Here is a 13,699-nt window from a genome sequence, read left to right on the forward strand (position 1 = left end):
GCCGTTTCAGCGGACAAGAAATGCTTTTGGCGATAAATTTCGACGGCAGAAGTATTTTACAGGGAAAATAAGGCTTCAAAATAAGAGCGACAATCGAGCTATAACGAAAACATTTGATATCAGTGTCTCGCTTTTGCACTTTCGTTCTTTAGGTACTCGAACATCACGTTCTTCAGGCTCTGAGTTTCAATGCCTAGAGCCTGTGCAGCCGAGGAATAGAGGCAATCCCCGTCCTCAGGTGGATTGAATGTCACTTCAAGCCCTTAATGCTCTAGTTTGTTTTCCATGTCTGGCATTGCATGTTTCAAAAGACATCCAACAAATCGAAACAGAGATTACTTAGGAAGGAGAACGCAGTCAAAAGTCCTTCCCCCACGAACTTTATAACGCACTGAAACACGCGCAAGAATGCGAGAAAGTAATAAAGAGAGGAAACGCCCTAGTTAACTTGCGGACATTTCTGACCGCAAGATACAAGTAAAATAATAAAAATAATTAAGTGAATGAATAATAGATACCACTAACTTTTTTTGAACCCTTGACATTTTACCTACGACCCTTGACCCTCGACAAAAACCTAACTCAATCTCTTTGAAGACCGAAACCTTGATGTCTGTTTTCACGCGAGTTGACTTTACTGAAACGAATTGCAAGGGTATGTAGTTTTGTTGGATTTTGATGAAACTTGGTCAGACCATTCATTGGATACTAGCTAACGCACAAAAACGTATGAGGCTTTAACGGAACCGACTGATTATTTTCTTTTGTCCAACTTCAATAAAGATTCTCTCGTGAACCAATAGGAATATCGGAAAAGTCTCACATCCTTTTCTAGCCTTTCACCTGCTGACTGATACAGTCCAGTTTGTTTGGTTGTCCGCGGTAACGCAAAGGCTGGTAACTCAGTTAAACAAACACCATCAGTTTTGTCTTTAATGGCTTGCACGTGCCTACCAAAACAAGACCAATCAAAACTTTTATTATTTTCGCAATCTATACGCTATAAGCGGTAGCTTTACCGTGATAGGTAGTTTCTCATGGTTTCTTTTATAGAAGCACGCCTGGCACGCTTTTTCCGGAGGCTACCCTAAATCAACAATCCGGCGAAAAAACCTAGTTGACTCTCAGATTTAGTCTGTCTTGACTGTTTCGGGTTTGAGGACTAGTAATGGCTTAGAAAATTTAAAAAGTAAAGGAGAGTAAGGTTTCTTTAATTCATTTACTTTGTCAAAGAATTGTGTCAATTGACTTACTTAGGAGATGATATACACTTAGTGTGGGCGATTCTTCCATAAGCTAGACGAAGGAAACATTCTAAAGAGGGAAAGGATAGAATGTTTCCTAACCACAGGTCTCAGTGAAATAAGCCATTTAACATTTTCTGATTATGCGGCCTTTAGGCGAGTATTGTAATACTGAGAATGGCATTTTAAAAAGTGAGTATAATAAGAAACCTGGAGGCTGGCTTTTCAGTCTTTAGATCCAAAGATTCCCCGAGATATAGGACTGTTTAAAAATAAATAGCAGTCAGTAAAAATGGTAAGATCTAGAAAAACCTTCAAACTGATCATTTGAAAGTTACCGGAAAGCTGCGTTTTTGATGTTTGGCGTCAAAAACCTTTCTTCATTGAGAGTTTAATTTGGGAAATGCGAACATTGTGTGTGCCGCATGCGCAGTTGAATGAAGAGTGTCCTTGATTAGAAGTCAAATTCAAATCGATTATAAAACCATTCGATCCGCCACTGGAAAACATCACTTGAACTCGACAAACCTGATGGAAACACTCATTTGAACCGCTACAAGAAAATAAAAGGTCAATTCAGATCAGTGGTATCTGAATAATCTCTAGTTATTTCAGTCCAGTTAATTCCCTTCCCATCTTAATCGCTATCTCAGAGATAATTTAGTTCGGGTGCCGTAAGAATATAACCTGAGAGTGACATCCACTAGAATGTAAGACCGGGTTTGAACGATCAGGGTATGCCATTAAATTACATTTTTAGCGATAGTCATTTATTCAGCAACACATTCGGACGGAAGCGATTTCATCAGTGGAGATCTAAACCGCCACAACTCCATTGTCCTTCTTGATACACTAATGCCTGGTTTTTAAATTGTAGCTGATTGACACCCTTCCTTACCGAAATATTAGATGGAGTCTCTTGTTTGCTTAAATCAGCAATCCTGCAAATAAAGAGTCTTGCTGATTCTTGGAATTTGTCAATCACGACTATTTTGGCTTTGGAGACTAGCTAAGGGCTGAGTTAATTTAAAAAATAAGATAGTACTGTATCCCACAATTTAAAAAATAAGATAGTATCACATAATCTTAACAAACAAGATAGTATCCTAGAGACACTCGTCGCCGGCTATCCGCTGAGGGTATAAAATACACCTAGTGTGGGTGATTCTCTCATATGCTAGGCGAAGAAAACATTACAACACTCCCTTTTCGAGTTCTTAGTGTTTATTTGGAGGACCGCTGAAAAATGCTTGCGGGCGGATTGGAAACGAGGCTAACAGAGCGTAATGTTTACGTAGAAAGAGAAGAAGAGCGAGAAAATTCGTGTATCGTGTATAATATTGATCTTTTAAGTTAAAAAAACAGCTTGAAAAACTTCGCTTTGCGCTGGGATAAGTCTTAGAAAGCTATGGCGCAATCAAGAAAGAGAAAAAGTTCGGGTTTCGGCCGAGATTGTGCTTGTTTTGGGTGCTCAAATGCACAATACTCTCAGAAAGATGGCGCTTCAACCCGACTTAGCATGTTCAAGTTCCTGCAAAGGAATCCACGACGAGATCGATGGTGTAACTTGATAAAAAGAAAGCATGGAAGAGATGGTTTATATGTTAATAGTTTTACAGTAATTTGCGAAGAACATTTTAGACGTGAAGACATGTACAAGCCTCCCGGCGGCACAAGATCTCGCCTCCAAAATCGCACCGAGCCTTTGATCTTCCCATGGAAGACTATTTCTGATCCAAAGCCGAAACGACGCAGGTTAGTTCGTCAGAGGCCGGATGGCAAATACTTCTTTGAGTAATGCAGATGAAGAGCAAATGGAACTAGAAAGTATTGACGATGTGTGGCTATCACGCTCAAGCAATTTGTCGTCTATAAACATTACACTAGTAGCAAGTCCAGAAATTCCACAAGGTATCCGAACAGCTCGCCCCCTGGACAATTAGCCCCCAGTCTTCGGACGATTAGCTCCCCGTCTCTGGACTAATAGCCCCCAAACCACCATCCTTGAAATAAACTATGCTCTTGCTGTTTACTTTACGAACGTTTCCCTATCATGTATTTTGAACTAAACAATGTTCTTGTTATTTGTTTCTTACGAACGTTTCCCAATCATGTATTTTGAACTAAACAGTGTTCTTGTTATTTGTTTCTTACGAACGTTTCCCTTTCATGTATTTTGAACTAAACAATGTTCTTGTTATTTGCTTCTTACGAACGTTTCTCCACCGTGCGTGTCGAATTACAAAGTATATTTTACAAAAGTGAACTGTGTTCCTTCTGTTTACATATTTTACGAATGTTTCTTCGTCATGTTGTTTATTTCGAGAAGTTAAATGGGAAGGAAAGAAACCAGGAACGAATTTTCGAAACTTTAGCTTATTAGCGACTACTTGTTAGTGTCAATGGAGGTTTGTTTATTTCAAACTCGCCACGCGCATTGTGCGAACTTTTACTAATTATTATTTATTTTCTTATTGAAAACCCATGCGCAATGTGCGAACGTTTACTTATTCTTGTTTGCTTATTTCAAACCCATGCTCAAGGTGCGAGATTTTATTCCTTGTTGTTTATTTCAAAGCCACGCAAAATGGGCGAACTTTTACCGAATTACCCACGGCAACGTGCGAACTTATGTAAATTTGACGTGAGACATTTCATTCATCCTAATTCAGTGCTCATTAATTGTTTTCTAAATTAACGATTCCTCCAATCAAATGGCGTGTTTCGTTCGAAGTCAAAATCTTGATCCTTGTGATGTGTATGAAAGAGATTTTTCAATTGTGGATACTCGTATTAGCTTATTCAGCAATGAATGATCACAGCTGCCCCTGTGCATTCTGATCCAGTCCTCTTTCAAGTCCACAATGACACTCAAGTTTACCCCACAACTTTCTTAAGACTTGTAGGTGTTCGAATACGCAAAGATAAACAGACGCCCTCCGCTAGCTTAAGGAATGTGTTATTGTAAACAATTCCGCCATGGGAAATGAATGAGAATTTGAAACGAAAGCAGAGATAAAAAACAATCTGCCGTGGTTAGCTATGCAGGGATAGCTTATTGTATTGATTTCCTGATCGACCACGGTGCTAACTTCTAAAATGTGCTCGGAATTCCGGATTTAACCACGGGGTGTCTAATCAGATTATGTCGTGACTTATATGACGATGTTGCGATTTTCACAAAGTTCAGCCTGGTTTTTCCGTACGGAAATGAAAAGCCCCAAATTAAGTTTTATATTCTCCAGAACAACACTATTTCCACTTATCATTAGTTTAATCTGAACCGATTCCGAGTTATGCCACATGGTGAAAATGATAATTGAAAATGTGCTACAAAATGCGATATTTGGATTTTGAAATACTGGTGATTTTTAAAAGCGTTCCGTGCTGTCAAAATTAAATGAAACGGTCCCGTTTTAGACTTAAGTCATACCTCAATCCCTCCCATACAAATTTGTCAAGTTGATACGAGCTTGGTTTCTTTTGTGCTTTTCATGAGCAAAGTTTATTTGCCTCAGTATCCGGGGCAATGATTTCCGCCATTTTACGGCTACCGACGCTCGTTTCAGTTTTCGTGGATTTACTATGATAAAGAAACAAGTCTGGAGAAAAAAACCTTATCGAGTTTCTAAGTTCACTATAAGGCATCTCTGACTGAAATATGAGGACAGTCATTTTTCGGTCGATGTGCCACCTCTTATGCCGTCTTGAAAAAAAGTCGCTCGTAACCCATATAGCCTGTCCAGGCCCCGATTGTTCGACAGACGGATAACGCTATACACTGGATAAATCTCTATCCGGTGGATAGCGCAGTACGTTATGGTAACACTTATTCGCTGGATTAATATTTATCCGTTGGATAGCGTTAACCGCCCTTTGAACAACCGGAGCCATGGCATGATGTGGTATTTGTGATGATATGAACTAAGTTCCAGGCAAGCAGTTAGTTCTAATTGTCTCAATCCTACTGCAGTTTTCTTTTAAGAGTTTGGAAAGCGTTAATTACAGAAGTTATCTTGTTTTTGGCTAAGATTTTTCCTAGGAAAACCGAAAGCTGACTTGTCCACATGCTGCGCTAATTTGAGATTTCGGCTGAAAAAGGGGCTGCTCCTTGGAATGAGGGCGCTTAATAGAGGTGGGAGGTGGGGCAAGTTGAAAGCTTTATCTTACTGCGCATTTCTAACTTTCTGATGTGATGTTTCTTTTTGACAGGGACTTATCCCATAATCAATTAAAGGACTTACCCCCACGAGTTTTCAGCACTGTTCGGTATCTCGAGAAGCTGTAAGTACCAATCAACATAAATCTTTATTCACTACTGTTACATCCACACAAGTGAGTCGAGGGCTCATAACTGTTTCATGCAGAAGTCCACCACCTCGAAATGAAAAATATACAATCGGTGGAGGAAAGAAATCCACAGTGAGCAGTAACAGACCATCTCATTCATCATCTAGCCTCCCCCCCGCCGCCCCCTCCCCATTTCTTTTAATAAAAACCATCATCCGCCAAACGAGGACTAGAGTTTGGTCTCAAAATCAAACTCGACCTTGTATCAGGGGTGGGGGGGGGGGTGGGTAGGGAAGGATAGGGATGGAAAAGACCAAGCAACCAGGTAAGTTAAAGTGAACCAAGACTTTTTCCCATCTTATCTCAGGATATCAGTGGTTTTTAGCTCCCAAGAGCAGTCCTTACCAGAGCTCAGTTTCGACATCATAATCTTGTCAAAATTGCTCACTCAAGGTTACGGTTTGTAGAAAATTAACGATGTGGATTAAAAAAGGAAAAACAGTGCGTGAGAAAATATGGGTAAAGGAACCTTGTGAAATATTTTCACTCCCTCAGCATGCAGTTACATTAAGAGTACTGCAGTTGGTTAATCTTATTTTTAATTTAATTTGTGTATCACTTTCCTTCTATGTTGTGTAGAAATTAATTAGGTTTCGGGCGCATTAATCATTACCTGGATCTTTTTAATTCGTCTAACTTGGTCACAAAAGGTTCTGTTTTACTACATATAATCGTTCATTAATATCATTTAATCTTGCGCGTCAGCTCAATGTGCACTCTATTGTTATGTCTATCGGTTTCTGTCATCCCCATCCGTCCTTGGTCTTTCTCCTAGAATTATCACACTTCTATAAAAGTTGTTTGGCTACTTTATGACTAGAAAGGAGTTATTTTAAACCTCTTTCATCATATCAACATTTCTCAAGTTACCTTAGAAAAGCAATATATCTGAGAACTCAATCACTAAGTACAGTATAATATTGGCTCCAAATGTGCAGCATCACAAGCTCATTCGACCATCTTTCCGGTAATCACTGTCAAACTCGCTCCGATCTGTATACTAAGAAAGAAAACTTTTTTCAATATAGTGATTTCATTAATTCACGATCTTTCAACAAGAGGCCTGTCAAGAGGTCTTGTCATATAATTGATTTCTACTAAATCTGCCCATTTGTTGACTGTTCATTTACAATGTCATAAAATTTTGACTTTCTAAAAATAAAATTTTGTTCGCAACCTCATTTTCGACGGTTTCGCGGAGAGGTCTAAGACAGGTCACCTCCCATAATGTCACCTCAGCTGACGAAGGGCTAAAAAGGATATGAACCTTTTCCGATATTTCAATTGGTTCCCGAGAGAATCTATATTGAAGTTGGACAAAAGAAAATGTTTAAACGAATATTCTGGCTAATTTTCATCAAAATTTGACAAAACTACAGAAATATGTATCCTGTCAAGAGAGCTTCTCTTTACTTTGTACATGCGTGAGGCTCCCAACAGTTTCCACAATTTTTCCAAAGTGACGTATATGGAATCAGTGAACAGTTTCAAAAGATAGGTGTTGAGGTAGACATGAAAAAGTTAAGGGAGATACTTGTGACCCCTCTCTTTTTTTGTCTGCCAAAAGACAATGGCTAGTAATTCAATTCAACAAACACCGTTAGTTTTGTTGAATTGAATTACCAGGGGTTCACTCTTACGTTTTACAACGTAAGAGTAATTTTCTTTCGATACATCGCTGATATATCTTCCGAAAATATCTCTACAGTGATATGACAAAGAGCGCACATCTTAACCATTCTTGCCAAAGTGGCGGCAATAAAATATTTCACGGAGCAGGGAGTGACTTTTGAAGTGGACTATGATCTCTAATACAGTGTAGACTTACTTATTTGCGATGCTATTTGAAACAGTCGTCGTTGGTGAATGAGGGGGGAGGGGGGGGGATGGGGTGGCCATTATCCGGAGCCGATAGGTTCGTATCCATGACGGTGACACAAAAATGATAAAAGTCTAAATTTCCAAAAATCTTGAATTATCGGTCTAAATAATACTTCTACCAAAGAGTTTTATCTTGGCTAGTTGTATAACGATTCCCAGTTCATATTCAACGAAAAAACCTTCCTTCAAACCTACTCGACCAATGTTTTTTGTCTCTGATGAGAAAGGGAATTAAAGTTAACTAATCGATAAAAAGAAGTATCGTATTTCTCTTTTTTTGTGTAAAAAGCATATCAAAAAGGTGATTTTTACTGAGTTTTGCAGTTTGTAGAGCCAAGTTTTATTGATTGAACGTAGAACTGCGAGACGCGATCACTGACTGTAACCATACACTGGATATGACTATCACTAGAAATGATAGCCACACCGTCTGTTCGGTATATGCGTATGTCGACCGCGATCTTGGAATCTCAGACAGTATATGACAAAGAGCGCAAAGCTGATGCGGAACATCAGTTGAACTCGATTAAAAACTTGTTGGAAACACTTGCAATGCAGCAAGAAGCCACGACCGTCACGGCTTTCTTGATTTTATTGACAGTATTTAGATTGGAACGAATACCAAATAGTTGCTTCAGTTTTAAGTTAAATGGAACCTCAAATCGACGACCTTATGAATTTCAAAAGTTACTTTACTTGACAATTGTAAAAGCGAAAAAAAAGGTGAATTGATTCAGTTGTGTTTGAATGATCTCTAGTTATTTAAGTCTAGTGAATTCCTTTCCCATCTTGATCGTTATCTCAGAAATAACTCGGGTTTAGTGCGAATATAATCTAACAGTAACATCCACTGAAATATTAGGCAAGGTTTCAAAGATCAGAGCATGTCATTTAATTACATTTGTGCAAGCGTCTCTCACGCTTTTAGTGATCGCCACTAAAAACACAGTCGCCACGAGCAACACAATCGGATGGAAGCGACTCAGTTTGAGGTTATAGAATGGAGAATGCATTGAACGGCAACTCTGCTGTCCTGAAGCCTGGTTATCAAACAGTGACTGATTGACATCCTTCCTTAACGAAAAGTTAGTAAGAGCCTCTCGTTTGCTCAAATCAGCAATCCTGCAAAAAGGATACTCGCTGATTCTTGGAATTTGTTTGGAATGACTGTTTCGGTTTTGGAGACTAGCTTAGGGCTGAGTTAAATGAAAAAAAAAATCACATAGCATAACGTTTCTTTTAGGATCCCAGCGTCACGTGTCACTTTATTCGCGGAGGAGATGATATACAACCAGTCTGGGTGATTCTCTCATATACTAGGCGAAGAAAACACTCTAAAGAGCGAAAAGATGGTGTGTGTCCTAACCATTTTTATTGAAATAAGCCATTTCACTTTTTTAGAGTATGTGAGCGAACGAAAACTTGTAATACTGAGAATGACTTCTAATTAAGTATATTTGGAAATATTTGGAGACTGGCCTTCCATTCCTCAGATTCAAAGAGTCCTCGAGATGCAGAACTGTTTGTGACGAACAGTATAAAAGGGGAGATCTAAAGGACCTTAACTGAAACCGTTTGGCGGTCACTGCTTAGATAATTATGCTGGCATAATCTTGGGTATAATGCTGTAATCGGAGGAACAAGCAAAATTCCGGCATAATAACTGAAGTTCTTATGCGTAAATGCGTCAAAGCATTTACGCAATACTGTTGAAACTTTTCCTTAAAAATCTTTCTTGAACGATGTCAGCCGTAAAAATGATTCAAGTTCACTATAAAGATTTTGATTCCGGAACTTAAAAACTCTATTTACAATAGTGGAAAATGCCTCTTAGCTTAAATGACTTCAATTGGCCACACGAAAAGGTGCACTACATGGGAAATGTGAACATCGCTTTTATCACAGTTATTTAAAGTCTCCTTGATAGGGAGTCAAATTAAAGTTGGTGCCGGGTAAAATCATTTCCGAGTTAGAGAAAATAACCCAAAGGGGCAACAAACTAACTTTGCACAGGTATTAACGGCGAGAGACGATCAACGTAGATGATTTATAGTTCAGCACAAAAGTAATTTTCCTCCGATACACCCCTGATTCGCTGACATATCTTCCCAAAATGTCCTTACAGCGTTATAATATGAGCGTGGTTTATAGCTTAAGCGAAACATTACTTGAATTCGATAAAGAACCCGATGACAGTTTCCATGGCTTGCTTGATTTTATTGATAATATTTGATTGGAAAGAATCGCAGACTATTGCTTTTTAGAGTAAATGGAAACTCAAATCGACGACCTTGTTAATTTCATAAGTTACTTTTATACATGATGGCAGTCCGATTTGCCAAAGCAGATCCAAAGAGTCCTCCAGATCCAGAACTGACGAGCAGTGAAAATAGTGAGATCTGAAAGACCTCAATTGAAGCTATTTGACGGTCACTGATAGGCTCAGATAAATCATACCGGCATAATTTTGGGTATAATGCCGTAGGCTGAGGATCGAGTGTGATTACGGCATAATTACTAAGACTGTTGAGCGTATATAAATGCGTCAAACTACTTTGCAAAAAACTCAGAGAGGTCTTGAACTATTTGTAAATGTAATACTTCTATCAGAGAATCTTATCTACACAAGTTGCCTGGCGAGCCCCACTTGATTTTCAATTTAAAACATTTTCCGTCAATGCTAATCAACCAGTTCCGTTTGAGCGTGTTTCCTCGAATAAGCGCCCGGGCGCTTCCTCAAAATCATCGGCCGAAAAAAGGGGAACTTTTCGGAATGAGAGTACTTCATAGAAGTGGTAACTTATTAACAAACTATTAGCCTGTACTGATTCAGAAGTAGTTGAAGCATAAAAAGTTATAGATAAAGTGGCAATAGAAACCGGTTTTATTTGTATTTAAGAAAGCGAGGAGGAGAAGGGGGGGGGGGGAATGTCCGGGAGAGAGTTCCATAAGTTAGCGGCTAAGTAAGAGAAAGAGTAAAAGCCATATGCCGTAGTTTTAGGTTTTGGAAGGGACAAGATATAATTACCACGTAAGTTATAGGACGTAGATGTAAACGTAAAAATATCATTTAAATATCCTGGATAGTCAGTAAGAAAATAAACTCTTGTACGATATGATTAGAATATTCTGTAGGCGTCTGACTTGAAGAGATTTTAAGTTGACCTTATTCAGTAACGTATTATACGAGGACTCATAATCTTGTAAAAGAAACCTTAAAATCCGCTTGTTGTAGGCCTCCACTTTACCAGAATTGCGGGTGCCGCAAAAGTGCCACAAAGAGGAGCAGTAATAAAAATGCGGCAGGATGAAGGCCTTATACAGCTTTAATAGAGTGTCTCTGGCGATGAGTTTTCGGAATCTTTGCATAACTTTAAATTGAATGTTAATCTTTTTACATATAGTGGATACATGTTTGTCGAAAGAGAGCCTGTTATCAATATTCATACCAAGAATGTCTAGAGAATTTTTAGTTGGGAAAGAGAAATTGTGATCAGTTTTTCCCAAAATAAGCGCTTGGTGTTTAGTTACGTTAACTTTCATAGCGTTATTTTTGTACCATTGACTTGCCTTAGCTACTTCACTACAAATACATTTTTCCAATATAACTGGATCAGTATTTGAGTAGTACACTTGGTGGTCATCAACATATACATTCAGCTTGGCTTGCGTAACATGATAAGACAGATCGTTAATGAAGACATTAAAGAGCATTGGTCCAAGGACACTCCCCTGAGGAACACCTTGTTGAAGTCCTAAATGTAATAACTTTCCTAAATGTAATAACACTTGGTCCTAAATGTAGTAACATTTGGTCCTAAACGTGATAAAGTCCTAAATGTAATAACATTTGGTCCTAAATTTAATAAGCCTCCAATGCATTAGTTTAACTGTGCCTGTGCATCCACATTGAGATGTTCAAGTGACAACTGTTGCACCAGAGAATCCTCTGACCAAAACTCGTGGCATATTGTGGGCTATCTCGCTGATTTTAAGCAGTGTCTTTTTTTTTCTTGCTTGAGATGTACGCCGAGAAGCATTGGCTACAAACCTTCATACGTACTGATGTGTATGCTTTTGGCATCAAACTGACAGATCCTAAAACAATACAACGCTGACCAATCCGGCCATCTTAACCAAACAGGCTTGGTGAAAAGATTTCATATTTTCGGCAAGTAGTTTTTCACGGAAAAAAATGCGTTTTCCCTTTAGCAATAACGGATAACGGAAAATAGTATCTTTGTTTCACGCATCGCGACTGGCATATCATTCACGGCTCACGCCTTTAACATTTCACAATCAGGAATCACGGCACTTAAAAACAGTCAATCACGTTTCCCTGAAAACCCCCACATTTACATTTAGACATGGAGACGAGACGGACGAGACGAAATTGTTTGTCATGTCTGACCATTTACTAATGTAGATTTACTCAGATTTAAAAGACATAAAAACTGAAAACTCTTAACCTTGGGATCCTAATGAATTTTATGAGAAGACAAATCCGAATTTGCGGAAGCATTGTAGCAGTTGTAAACGAACGATGTAGTTAATTTAATATTACCACTAGTGCTGTTTACCCATTGAGACTACGAACAATCTAGGACGTGTGAAAGAACTGAAGCGGAAACTGTTTCCAAACAGAATTTACATAAATTTGAACATTGCCTATGTTCAGGGATACAACCCGTTAATCGACAGCAGATAAAGGCGTATTCTTTGCATTTTCTTCTCAATACATAGGACACTTGATTTTAAGTTCTCGGTAGCGTTTTCTAAAATATACCACAAGCTGTGGTGGACAGTATGTTGGAAGAAATCGAAAGTGATAACGCAGGAATATTGGCAGCTGAAAGCTTTTGAAAAATTCCGCAGTATATCTACTTTCCTTAGTCTTAAAACTCATTAATTAAATGGTCTTAAATGCAACCCTTTGACTGTACTTTAAGTTAGACTTTGAGAGATATTTCTTAGGCTGTGCGAAAAGGTTGCAAAATGTTCTTGTTTTCCGCGATGAGCCATCGTCTTGGTATTTGGTGAAGGTATTAGGTTCCTCTTTTCTGTTCTGACAGTGTTTAAAAAGGGACTAACAAGGGACATCGATCAGAAAGTGACAACATGTAGCGATCTTTCTTGTTCTGTCAAGAAAGATGCATCTAAATGGTGGTTAGTCTTGTTGTATATCTACCTTGAGAATCAAGTTTCTTGACGGCGCACAATGAGACTGATTAGCGTAATAATTTATACATTTTTTGAGAAAGAGTAAATGTTGCGTGATGTGCCTTAAGAAGGGAAATTTCCCTTTTGAATTAAGACAATTCATCCTAGCGGTACTACATAATTCGCGCCGGATACTCTGAAATATGAACTTGAGAACAAACAGACAGAAATTCAAAGAAAAAAAATTACTTTAAAACCTTTCAATCTTAGCACGGGTTTAAAAATGAGCCGTTTACAAAGCAAAAATTTATTTGAAAAGTAAAAACCAAACGTTTTTGACACTGGGTCACCATCGGGGTAAATAAGCACCGTCCGCTAAATTAGTGTTCCTGATGTTTTGAACGGATTTTTTCGAGGATAGGGAAGGTATTCTTCTTGAGATAAACAGTATCAGTTGAAACAATGTTTTCTATTGAATGTGTATGATAATTTCAGCATGAGAAAATTAGTCAAAATTGAAAGAAACGACCCTAAATGACTTCGAGTTGGGCTAGATTTTATCCTTAAAGCAAAAAGATTTCGCTCTAATAACAATCAAGAATGGCTTTTTTATTTTGAGAATCGAGAAAGAGAGCCAGCTGTGTTTTGTAGCACAATAAACCCAAGAGGGTCGTTTAAAATTTTTCTTTGTTTTGACTGTCTAGCCCTTCTACTGCTTTCTGCTACTTCGTCGCAGACATTGTCCAAAAGTTACGATCAACCACACAAGCGAGTAAGTCACTGTGCGCTAGAAGCGCAGAGGCGGATTGATAGTTAAGCTTGAACAGTAGGATAAAGTATTTGAATAGGTTTTGCGTTTAAAAACTAAAGTCTCTAGTTTTTCTTTTCCCTTCTTTTAATTCCTTCTGGAGACTTCTAAAAATTTTCTTGTATTTATTTGGCAACACTCGGTTGATTGTTGATGTCTCCGTTGAAAATTTTGCGCGGGGAATTTGTGCGCGGCTGGCCAGATTGATCCACTCGCACATGCCCAACGTTTGATCGCTGGTTGCAGTTGTTGTGCA

Source organism: Stylophora pistillata, chromosome 1, assembly GCF_964205215.1.
Source record: "Stylophora pistillata chromosome 1, jaStyPist1.2, whole genome shotgun sequence".
Lineage (NCBI taxonomy): Eukaryota > Metazoa > Cnidaria > Anthozoa > Scleractinia > Pocilloporidae > Stylophora > Stylophora pistillata.